Source organism: Erithacus rubecula (genome assembly GCF_903797595.1).
Source record: "Erithacus rubecula genome assembly, chromosome: 16".
In the NCBI taxonomy this organism is placed as follows: Eukaryota; Metazoa; Chordata; class Aves; order Passeriformes; family Muscicapidae; genus Erithacus; species Erithacus rubecula.
In genome coordinates, this window is record NC_136668.1 from 766935 (window position 1) to 780080 (window position 13146).

Here is a 13146-nt window from a genome sequence, read left to right on the forward strand (position 1 = left end):
CAGGGACGGTCAGAGCCCTGCAGGAAGGAAGCAGCAAAGGCTCCAGTCCAGGCAGGGCTTTCCCCCAGGCAGGAGCAGGGTGTGATGACTGATGTGTTTCATCAGAATGCAAATCCAGCTCCAAGAGATTGGTGATGAAATTGTGAGAGCTGGCAGCAGTGGAAGGAATGAGAATCACAGAAGATCTGACAGTCAGGGGAGTTTTGGACTGGTTACTCAGAGAGATAAGGACCAGGAGCTTCACCAGAAGACAAATTCATCCCAGTTGTGCAATGCTTTTGCTGCTGTGAACCTGGAGCAATTTGCAGTGGGCAGTACCTAAAACATGAGCACAGCTGCTTCAGCCTGGTGTAACATGAGACAGAGCTTTGAGTCGTTATGAGCACAGAGAAACAGCTGCACAAGTTAAAACTCACAGTAATCCCCTCAGAGAAGTCCTTGGCCCAAAGAGGAGTTTATAAACTCACAGGTTTTGTGCATCATTTCTGATACACACTGCTGGGGTCTGCCGCTTGCCAGCAACACATCCAGCACCAAAGGAAAGCTGGTTTGACAGAAGACACAACCTGCAAGTGCTGCAGTCATTGCCATCACCCCCTGACACAGCAGGTGGCCCTGGAGGCACCTGCAGGTTTTTTGTCACAGAGATAACCTGGGAGGTCTGGAAAATTAAGGGAGTGCCAGGCCTGGAATCCCATCAGCAGGAAAAGCAACCCCCACCCATGGCAGAGCCTGCAGGGCCAGGGCAGCCCTGGAGCTGGGAGAAGGAGGATGCTCAGGTGCCCTCCTGCTGCTCTGGGATCAGCTGCTGCCAGCTCAGCAGCCTCTCCTTGGCTCAGGGAAAAAAACACCATTTCTGAATGGAAAATAACATTTTCTAAATGGGAGGTTGGGCCTGAAGTAGCAGAAGATGTGTCTGAGTCCTTTGGGAGAGGAAGGGCAGGGAGCCTGGTTAGAGCTGGTTGGAGCTGGTTGGAGCTGGTTGGAGCTGGTTGGAGCTGGTTAGAGCTGGTTGGAACTGGTTGGAGCTGGTTAGAGCTGGTTGGAGGCTGGTTGGAGCTGGTTGGAGCTTGTTGGAAGTGGTTGGAGTGGGTTGGAGCTGGTTGGAGCCTGGTTGGAGCTGGTTGGAGTGGGTTGGAGCTGGTTGGAGTGGGTTGGAGCTGGTTGGAGCCTGGTTGGAGCTGGTTGGAGTGGGTTGGAGCTAATTGGAGTGGGTTGGAGGCTGGTTGGAGCTGCTTGGAGCTGCTTGGAGCTGCTTGGAGCCTGGTTGGAGCTGGTTGGAGCTGGTTGGAGCTGATTGGAGCGGGTTGGAGCTGGTTGGAGCCTGGTTGGAGCCTGGTTGGAGGCTGGTTGGAGCTAGTTGGAGTGGGTTGGAGCTGGCTGGAGCTGGTTGGAGTGGGTTGGAGCTGGTTGGAGCTGGTTGGAGCCTGGTTGGAGCCTGCTTGAAGTGAGTTGGAATGGGTTGGAGCTGGCTGGAGCTGGTTGGAGCTGGCTGGAGCTGGTTGGAGCTGGTTGGAGTGGGTTGGAGCTGGCTGGAGCTGGTTGGAGGCTGCATGGTGCTGTCAGAGCCTCCTTGATGTAGTCTGCCACCAAGATTTCAGGGTCCAGCCCTAGCAATTCAGAATTACTCTGTGCAACACTTTTTTATTTGAATAAAGCCCATGGGCTCAGGGGCTTGTAAATCATCACTGTCCCTTCCAGCCACTATCAAATTCTGGATTTAAGCCTCATTTGAGTCATTTTGACTGTTTAGCATATTTGGGGCTGCTCTAAGCTTTGAGTTAAAACCTTGTTAGGACCTTGGTTGGTCTGTTCTGGCCTCTCCCCCCACGCTGTGCTGGTCACTGGGTCTTTTACCAAGCACTTGCTTCAAGCAATTGGATTGTAGGTGTTGGGGAAAAAAAATCAAAAGAGCAGCTCCAGAGGGCACATTTGCTAAGTCAGAGCTCTGAGGAGTGTTACAGAGACCTCCTGACACCAAAACAGTTCCAGGCAGTTGGGAACAGGCTTAATTTGGGTAATTGAGTCTGACATGGCTGAGAGTGAACAGTGCTGAAATCCACTTTAGAGCCCCTAGAACAAGAAGATAAGTCAAATCTACCACTTGAAAATCATTTCTTTCATTTCTTTTGTTGGCAATACCCATGAGCTCCTCGTTAGTGGTGTAGCAGCTGCAGAATGTCCAGGTCACAGCTGCAATCTGGGGAAACAGGCAGGAGATTAATTTGGTACCAAACAAGCTGAGGCTCTGAGCTGTTGCTCCCTTTGTCAGTGAATTCCTGAATCAGACATTCTCTTAAGCATCCAGCAGGGACTGTGGCTCCTGGAGCTGTGCAGCATGGGAATTCAGCACGTGGAATGAGACAAACTGCCTTTAATTAACAAACTGCTTTTAATTAAGCCCCAGCAGGACGTGAAGGGGCATTTCTCAAGGCACCCAGGTGTCAAACCCACCCTGATGGATAAACCAAAGTATTTAGTAGGGAACCCTAGCCTGGCACTGTGGAGGAGCAGGATGGACCCCCAGCACCCAAAATCAGCCATCCTGAGCTTCTGGGCATGGAGGGCTTCCACTCCTGACACAAGTGCTTGGGCAAGAGCATCCCCTGCTCTGGTACTCTGTTCCACAGGGTGAGAGCCACTCTGAGGTAAGGCCTTACCATCAGGGATTCAGGGATTGCTGCTCCATCAGACACCCCAAGACTGGTAGAGCTGGTAGAATGCTGACGTGTGTGGGTTTGGGGTCTCTGCTCCTGTTACCTGTCAGCAGGGCTGCAGCACAGAGGGGAGGGCTGTGCTCAGCCTTCACCAGGTAATTCATTTTGTATCATTTTCATCATTTTATCTTTCCTCTGGTGTCACTGGCAATGGGGTGAATGATGAACAAGGGTGAAAGGAGTGCCCTCAGGACAAAGTCAGGTAGCAGGAGCACAAGGTACAAATATTTTTTCATGTGGTTTAAACCCAAAGACTTCAAGCCCACACAGATCAGCATTTTACCAGTTTTACCAATCTTAATTGGTAAAAATGTGGTGTCATTGCAGCCTCATTTGAGATTATGAAATCATTTTAATCTTAAAACTCAAAAAAAATAAAGTTTATCCAATCCCAAAAGATTCTGTGAGATGCCAGATCTTTTTCTTCTGTTTTTCTTTGGCAGGAAAATTAAGAATTTAATTACAATTCATCTATCCTTACACTCTGAAGTTGCATGGTTTCATTACCTCATAAGTCTCCTAAATTCCTGTAGCCCACAAACAGCTCCATCATTTCTCTGTTTAATTACAAATTACGTACTTACACTAAAACCCTCTCATTGACTGGATTCAGACTGACAGAACTGTTTGATTATTTTCTGTGTCCCCTTTTCGAGGCTCTCCATCTTTTCCAGAGCCCTGAGTGAAACAAGGTGCTTGAATTCCCATGCTCTTGCTCAGATTTGTGATTTATTATTTATAATGATTTATTAACACACAGTGGGAAGCTCCTTTGACCAAGCAGGCTCTCACCACAACTGAAAGCAGAAAAGCAGTTTTCAAAATCCCTGACATTCCACCTGAGCTGCTGGACATGAGAGATACAGGGGAAGTGAAAAGCGCTGCTCTGGTTAACACAGTGATGCTCAAAGGCGTTTTCTTTGTCTGTCACTCCAGGAAAAATTAAATTTCATTTGCTTTTCATTCTAGGTAAGGACTTGGGAGCTCTGCCAGCCTCCTGCTGGCACTGTCCCTTGGCAGAGGATGGCAGGGAGTGGCACAGGGGAGATTTGCTCCTGCTCAGGAATGCTCTGCCCATGATGTTTGGTTGAGCAGATGTCCCCAATATGCCCTCTGTCCTGGAGGGTGGTACAGACCACAGGGACAGCAGAGCCTGGGGACAGCAGCAGCACAGCAGCCTGATCACCTCCTTAACTGTGCCTGCATTAAAATTAAATTAACCTCTCCCAGCCCCAACATGTGCTCAGATCAGCAACTCACAAGGTTAAAAAAGGTTAACAAGGTAAAATCCCATTTTTCTTAAATACTGAATACACCTTATATATATATATATATGTCTCTGTGTGTGTGTGTGTATGTATATATATATATATAATGTTACGTATATATATATATAAAAAATATATATAATGTTTTATATATATAACATTATAAATACACATTTGTATATTACATTATAAATATTACAAATACATATAACACAGATATATATACACAACTATACTTATATATAATATATATATATAAACACTATACAAATATATATATAAATACTAAATATAAATACCAAGAAATTCTAATGATCTGTTTTAGTTATACCTGCACAAAAAAAAGGGTCAGCAGTGCCCTGAAGCCAGCAGGGATCCATGTGGGTTCCTTCCAGCCCAGGAGATTCCATGATTCCATAATAAATGTTGAGATTTTTCAAAAAGGAAGGTGTTGCTGTGGAAAATTGACAGCAGGACAGGATCAGAAGTAAACACAGAAGAACCAAAAAGCCAAGGTAATTTGCTCCAGGGCTGCTGCAGCCAAGGGGAAGAGGTGCCAAACACCTGAACCTCCCAGGGCTTGATGTTTGGGGGAGAAAAAAAACACCCAGACAATAAAAACAATTTTTCTGCCAAATCAAAGTGTCCCCGAGGCTCTGCTATAGAGGAACAATGACATCCAGTGGTGAGTTCACTCATCACAGGCATGGGAAATCCCATCCCAAACCTTTCCACTGCTGCATCCTTTACCCATGTGCAGCCCTGACAGACCTCAGCACTGTCCTCACCAGCTGATAACCCTAAAACTCCCCTTTGGAGATGAGGGTGCTGGTTACCTGCTGGGTTATCAGGAGACATTTGGGATTTTTACTGTGTAAGCTGATTCTCCCCTTTAATTTCCAGAATGCCAGCCTGATTCAGGTTGGGTCACCTGGTGCCACCTCCCTGCTCCATCCCAGAGCTCAGGGCACAGGAACACCTGGAATATCCCCAGGGACACTCACAGCCTCTGTGCACACTCTGCTCAGAGCTGGGCACTGCCCAGGGCACAAGTTCTGCCTCCTGTGCAGGGGCAATTCCTGGGCTCAGCCCCTGCCCCTTCCTCTGGTGCCACTGCTGGGACCTGGGGCAGAGCCTGGGACTGCTCTGACCTCCTGCACACAGGGACAGACAGACAGACAGGGACACCCAGGGACACCCAGGGACACTCAGGGCTGAGCCCCTCTCTCAGTGTCTCCTCTCCAGGCTGAGCAGCCCCAGCTCCCTCAGCCTTTCCTGGGCACTGAGATGCTCCAGCCCTTGCTCAGCTCCAGGAGCTCCTGGCCCTGCTGTGCTGAGGAGCCCAATTCATTTAAAACCTTCTCAGGCAAATTTCACAGAGGGAAAGCTGCTCAGGGGAGCACAAGGGTCTCAAACTCGATGGCATTTCTGTTAAATCCAGCTGTTTGTACCAGTTCTTGTCTGTGCCTTTGAGGAGCAGGACTGCTAAGCAGCCCAGTTAAATAGTCCATGATAATTTCCGTTTCATTTTTTGCTAAGTGACCCCTTGCTCTCATGTTAGGGAGAGAAGTTAACTTGAGGAGTGGATTAGTTTTCACAGTACCTTTCCCAAACACCTCACTCACATACTCCCCAGCCCTCTTTTCTTCCAAGCTAAACAATTCTCACTTTTGCACTCTATCCTCAGATGTAAACCCCACCCAGTCTCCCAACCATCTCATGACATGCTTTTGGTGGACTTCCAAACCAGAGAGGTTTCCAGACTGAACCTCCAAAATGTTTGAGGTTTCCCCATCCCTGCACAGCCCTTTCCAAGAGCACACTCCCACTGCTCCTGGGATCCAAACAAACCAAACCCCGTCAGGAGCAAGCCTGGCTGCTTTTTCATCAGCAAATGTGCTCTGGGGAAGTGTCCTGCAGCCATGGGCAAACCTCAAACACATGGGAGGCTCTGCTTCTGGAGTTCTTTGATGTGGGAGTCTCTGCCAGTGGCAAAACCCTGCAGCTCTGTGTGCCCAGGGCTGGCACCAGGCTGGGCAGGGTGCCCTGCACACCCACCTGGGCTGCAGCAGACAGAGGAAAGGACATGGCAGCAGCAGGAATCAGGGAGGAACGAGCCCAGAAGTGGCAGCTGAAGTTAAAATGCACCCCCTCCCACCCCACAGAGTCCCACTGCAGCCATCCCAGAGCTGCAGCTGCAGAGCTCCCCACCAGGCCTGGCCCAGATGGTGAAGATGATGACAAAGATTTAACTTTGAAGCTTTAACTTTAGCAGTGAAATCAAGCCCTACTGGGATGCAAAACCTGCTGCATTTTTATTAAAAGAAGCTGGAACACTTGGGCTATGGAACAGCAGATGTTGCTGCTGTTGCAGTCACAGTTCATCTGCCCCAGGACAGGTCAAAGTCACTGAGCCTTAGCTCCAGGGCTGGCTTTTACTTCCAGCTTTTATTTCCAGCTAAACCCTGCTTTAGGGAGGTGCTGACCAGTGTTGCAGAGAGCTCTGAGCCCAGCTGGGGTAAGGACAGACCTAGGACCTCTCTTAGGGTATGCCTCCCACCCTCTGCCTCTTCCCAAACAAGAACACCCATCCAGCAAAGAACCTCTCCATTCTGCTGAGGGGAGTTCTGGAACACAGACCCTTTTTTGTGCTACAAACAATGTGTAAACCTCAGGACTTACTCTTCTCAAAGTCATTTATGATTGTTGTTTTGGAGAATTCCAGAACAGGACAGCAAGCTCTGCTGCTTGACTTCCCCCAAACTCCTCATCCCCTTTCTTTACATCCCTGTCCCCAAAGAGAGAGAAGTAAAATGTACATCTTCCAAGCACTGTTAAAAAAGCTTTTAAGTAAAAAGGAAACTCCCTCTTGCTGTTTTGATGCCCAAGCAGAGCCAGCATTGCTGCTCCCCAGGGCTGGGCAGTCCTGACTGAGCAGAGTGTGAGAGGTCAGAACAGGGCAGGCACCTGGGAGGGAGGGGAAAGAGTTCTGAACCTGCCAGGAACACCCCAGAGCAGTGAGAGCCTCATCACTGCTCTCATTGTGATGCCCAGCTGAGCAAAATTTTATTTCTAATTTTAATATTCAAGAGGAACTTTCTGTTTGGCCTGGCTGGGCCAGAGCTGCATTGGCAGCTGCAATGTCAGGAATCCAGGCTGGCACCCAGCAGGGAGGTGTTGATTCCCAGGGAGCTCTCCCTTCCCAGGGAGCTGTGGGCATCTCTTCCTTTGTATTCATTTGTGTTCCTTTGTGTTGATTCTCTTCCCTCTGCTCCTCTCTCCAGGTCCAGGAGCCACCAGGAGGGACTTGCAGGACATGGCTCTGCTCCTGAGGTCCACAGACTCTTGCAAACTTTCAGTTTTCTGTCTCTGTGGCTCCTACTCAGGTCAAACCAAGGTCACAACAAACCCCAGGTACCAGCAATTCTATATTTCATGAGATGGGGAAAGCTGTGCAAATATCACAAAGTCAGACATGAATCACAGTGAAGGTTTGGAAAGACTCCTTTAACTTTTGTAACCAATAAAAAGCTTTGGGCTGTCTCTTCATCACTGTTCTCTGGCCAGAGGGGCCAAAGCAGCACCAAAGCAGGGGGAGCACTGAGCTCAGCATGGCCACTGGTGAGGAGGGGAGGCTGGACCCTTTCTCCCAAACTCTGGGGGAAATGGGAACCTTTCCAGTGTCAGCCACTGCCCCAGTTAGAATGTTCACAGCACTTCCACAGGAGATCTGAATAAACCCACTAAGCCTGAACCAGCCTTTGGACCTGCTGGAGCTGGGACTGAAAACCCCAAAGTGCAGGAGTGAGATGAGCCTGAATCAGCCTGGGCTGACACACTGACCTTTTCCTGCTTGCTCATTCTCACTTTCCTCACTCCTGCTTTCTCAGCCCTTCTGCCTCTTCCTGCCCAAAGTTACCCCAGCTGCTAGTCCTGTTCCTGCCATGTCTTTATTTCCAATAGAAGGGAAGGATGGGGGAGCTTTTATGGGTGGGAAGGGCTCACATCATTTCTTGCTCGTCAGCTGTGACTGTCTCTGCTTACACCCTCCAGATTCTGCCTCTTGTGTTTCCCTGGGTGCTCCTCTCCCTCATCCTTGAGCTCCTCACCCTTCCCTGTGCCAGCCCTCAGTCAAACTCTCAATATCTGCTTCCTTAGGAATTATTTCCCCCACTTCTTTTCCAATTCCTTTGTGATCTTCATGCGCTTATCTCATGGCTCCTCAATCCCCTCAACTCCCTTGTGCTTCCCATCAATTTGGGATGCACACAGCTGAGCACAACATCCCAAATCCCATGCTGGCAGTGCCATTTCAGCAAAAAGCCTAATTATTATCTGTTAAATATCTCATTTGATGTCTCCCTGTAACTCCCAGTCATGTCTAACAACACTGTTTCCAAATCCCTGTTTGATTAAGTACTTGCAGTTTCCTTTAGAAATATTAGCTGCATTTTTCTAAACTGAATCATGTTTGTTTTCTTCTTATTATAGCACTGATCTCTTGAGGCTTCTTTTGTACAAGTGGATGGAAAGATTTCTTTTTTCCCCTTATTATTGCACAAGAGGGTTTCATGTCTTTGCATGTGTCATAATAAAATGGTTTTGGTAGCAGCAAACCTAATTCCTGTTGTTATTAAACCATAACACAGTTCAGGAGAAGTTAGTCATTGTGGAACAACAGTGAGCAGCACATCTACCTGCAGGAAGTGCTGAACTCAGAGGAAGTGGCTTTACAGGCTGAGTAAGACATTAAATTCAGCTTCTCTTAATGAATTAGTTGAGAAAATAAACAAACCACTAATTGCTAACAGCTACTTTTTTTTCTGTTACTCAAAAAATTTTGCAGTGATTCCCTTTTCTACCACTGAAGGACAGCAAAAGGCATGGGAGGATAAACTTAACTCTTAATTGTGTATATCTATATCTATATCATCTATATCTATGTATCTATATCTATAACTAGCATAAATAAGTTTTTGCTGATAAATATGATTTAAACCTTGGCTCAGGATGGGGCAGAACTGCTGGGGCATTTGGCCTATAAAGAGGTTGCTCTTATTTGTGGTCAATATATTTTGTGTGTAAAGACGGGTTTTGAAGAATTCACTGCCAGTTCAGGACCATTTCGTATTTTCTCCACATCCAAAGCTCACCTTCCCTCCCTGCCACTCAGTCCTGCTGCCATTTCAATTAACTGATGTGTAATTAGAGCTCCCTGTGGTGGCAGAGGTGCCCTGGGCCAGGGCAGGGGGCAGCTCTCACACTCGTGGGCTGTCCCAGGTCCCACACCTGTGTGGAATAAAAATTCTTTATCTGAGACCAAATTCTCTATCCCAGACCAAGCCAAACCCTCTGGAACCCCAGAGCAGCTGGCAGAGTCAAGGGAGAGCAGGAACAGATGGTTCAGGGAATGGGAGGTTGGGTTCATTGCTTGGAAATGGCTGCATTGGTTGGGAATGGGTTCATTGGTTGGGAATGGGTGCATTGGTTGGGAATGGGTTCATTGGTTGGGAATGGGTTCATTGGTGGGGAATGGGTGCATGGGTTGGGAATTGGTGCATTAGTTGGGAATGGGTGCCATGGTTGGGAATTGGTGCATTGGTTGGGAATGGGTGCCATGGTTGGGAATTGGTGCATTGGTTGGGAATGGGTTCATTGGTGGGGAATGGGTGCATGGGTTGGGAATTGGTGCATTAGTTGGGAATGGGTGCATTGGTTGGGAATGGGTTCATTGGTTGGGAATGGGTGCATGGGTTGGGAATGGGTGCATTGGTTGGGAATGGGTTCATTGGTGGGGAATGGGTGCATGGGTTGGGAATTGGTGCATTAGTTGGGAATGGGTGCATGGGTTGGGAATGGGTTCATTGGTTGGGAATTGGTGCATAGGTTGGGAATTGGTGCATTGGTTGGGAATGGGTGCATAGGTTGGGAATGGGTTCATTGGTTGGGAATGGGTGCATTGGTTGGGAATGGTGCATGGGTTGGGAATGGGTTCATTGGTGGGGAATGGGTGCATGGGTTGGGAATTGGTGCATTAGTTGGGAATGGGTGCCATGGTTGGGAATTGGTGCATTGGTTGGGAATTGGTGCATTGGTTGGGAATGGGTTCATTGGTTGGGAATTGGTGCCATGGTTGGGAATGGGTGCATGGGTTGGGAATGGGTTCATTGGTTGGGAATGGGTGCATGGGTTGGGAATGGGTTCATTGGTTGGGAATGGGTTCATTGGTTGGGAATGGGTGCATTAGTTGGGAATGGGTTCATTGGTTGGGAATGGGTGCATGGGTTGGGAATGGGTTCATTGGTTGGGAATGGGTGCATGGGTTGGGAATGGGTTCATTGGTTGGGAATGGGTTCATTGGTTGGGAATGGGTGCATTAGTTGGGAATGGGTTCATTGGTTGGGAATTGGTGCATTGGTTGGCAATGGATGCATTGGCTGGGAATGGGTGCCATGGTTGGGAATTGGTGCATTGGTTGGGAATGGGTGCCATGGTTGGGAATTGGTGCATTGGCTGGGAATGGGTGCCATGCTTGGGAACGGGTGCATTGGTTGGGAATGGGTGCATGGGTTGGGAATGAGTGCCATGGTTGGGAATGGGTTCATTGGCTGGGAATGGGTGAATTGCAAACCCAGCCTCACTGAAAGAGCTGGAAGAGGAGAGAGAATTGCAGAACACAATTTCCCATGGGCAAAAGCCTTTTGGTGGCCCAGATCCTGTCATGTCCCTCACTCCTGGGCAGATCATTTAGCTGCACTGAGGTATCTGCCAGTGCCCATCCCTCAGTTCCTGTGGATTTATATGTATTTTCTCCTGGCAGCTGCATGTGCCCGTGCACAGAGCCCAGCCAGCATCCTCAGGTTCCCTGGGCACCCTGTGCCAGTGCCCCAGACTCCCACATTCCCACAGTCAAGGATTCCTTCCCAAGTTATGCTCCCCACACCCTGAGCAAGGAGAGAGAGCCTGGGAGTGCCAGGAAAGGAGGAGCAGGGGAGAGAAGGAAGTGGGAGGAATTAACTGGGCTCAGGGAAGTGAAGTGGATCAGGAGCAAAGAAAATCAATAAACTGAGGAAGGAATCAAAGGAGGCAGAGAGACAAAAATCCTCCCTTGACAGTTTATAGCAGCAAGTGCTGGGAGAGCTCTGGAAGCCTGCAGCCCTTGGAAACCATCAATGGTACAGACCTGGAAAAGCCTCCCCTCTGCTGGGCTTGAACAGGATGGATCCAGGAAATATTGAATCCATCTGCTGTGGAGAGAATGTTTTATCAACAACCAAAAACCCGTTTGATTTATTCTCTAGACCCTGGGCTGTGCTATCTAATGTGGTCAGACAACTTCGAGGGAACCAACCTCATGCCGTCATTACTCACTGTGTTTGCTTTTCCGCTCTTGCCTTACTCATCTGATTCCTCCCTTCTTATTATGGCTCTGGTTGGGTTGATAGCTCATAATTTATCCTGCAGGCTGAGGCTTTGTCAGTAACCTGAGCCAGGGAAGTGAGTTATTCTTGCCTTTCTGTGTTTCTGTCTCAGCCCTGCTCGGGCTGGGAGTTTACCTGGATGTGGAACACTCCAGCTCTGCCCATCAGGACAGATTCCCTCCAGTTCCATTTCCCCTGGGTCTGGGCATGGTTCTGGAGGAGGTTTTTGCTGGATGTCAGGTGATTAATAAGAGATTAATAATTAATAATGGAGATACAGCCCCATTAGTCCCCAGGTGCTTCCCAAAACACCAAATGATCCTCTCCAGTTGTCCCAATTAACAGGACAGAGGAATCACTGGGGCAGAGCAGGGCCAGGGGACACTTCCCCTGCACCCTGGGCTGTGTCTCAGTCATTGGGTCTAGCCCAGCTCCACCTCAGAAAGATCCTTGCCCACCTTTGGGGTGGTCCAGGACAGCCAGAGCTGCTCCTGGATGGACAAAGCCAGAGCATGGGTTACACTCATTTCACAGCCATATTCCACAGAGGACACAGACCAAACCCACCCCTGCCAAGAGCTCCAGTTGTTTTCCCTCACACAGGTACCCACAGCACAGTTCTTCTCCATCCTGGTGGGCAGGAATCCCACAGCAGCCTCATTTCCTGCTCCAGGCACAGGGATGGGCTCTGCTCAGCTGCAGCTGCACCCAGGCTCCTCCTCACAGAGCAAAACAGCTCTCAGAAAATTGCCAATGACTTCAGCTCCTTCTACTGGGATAAAAAAAAAATCAGTAAGGGGTGGGGACAGGCTCAAAAATGGCTGCTCTCTTAATTTGTGTTCTCACAACACCCCAAAATGCTGGTTCCCAAAGGGCATGGACGTGTCCAGGTTACTCACCGGTAGAGAGGAGGTGAAGAAATTCCATAGGGCAAAAATACCCTTCCCATGCCATCCCATCCCATGCCATCCCATCCCATCCCATGCCATCCCATGCCATGCCATGCCATCCCAATCCCATCTCATCCCATCCCATCCCATCCCATCCCATCCCATCCCATCCCATCCCATCCCATCCCATCCCATCCCATCCCATCCCATCCCATCCCATCCCATCCTATCCCATCCCATCAATCCCATCCCATCAATTCCATCCATCCCATCCCATCTCAGATTTACATTCTCCGTCTTCCAAAAAAAGAGCTTCCCATGACAGATGAGCATGAGCATTTTCTTATTAGAATTTCAAAACCTAGAAATTATTTTATTTCTCTGCATCTTTGCTATCAGGAGCTCAGGATGCTCACCACCTGCAGCAGCTAGCTCTTGCCTCGGTGACATCAGGAGGAAAACCCAAGGATTAATTTGGGGAAGGAATCCTCAGTGGCCACTTGAAACACATGAAATTTCTTCCCAGGAGCAGTTAAATGTTGAGCTCATCTGCCAGTTTTTCAATAACCAAAGCCTTAGAACACAAAACCCAAACCCAGAGCACCCTCCCCTTGCAGAAGAAAGAAACAGAGGAAGGAACTGAAGTGAGCCCCAGCCCTGTGAGCTGTGGCCCATTAAAGCCCATTAAAATGCCATTGAAATGCCATTAAAAAGCACTTTATCTGCTGCCCAGGGCCCTGCTTGGGTTTGGGGAGCCCTTCCCAAGGTGGGCTTGGCTCTGCCAAGGGTGGATCCTGCTGCTGTGGGTGAAGGGAGGGTCCCTGCCCTGCACAGGGACATGAAAAGCACA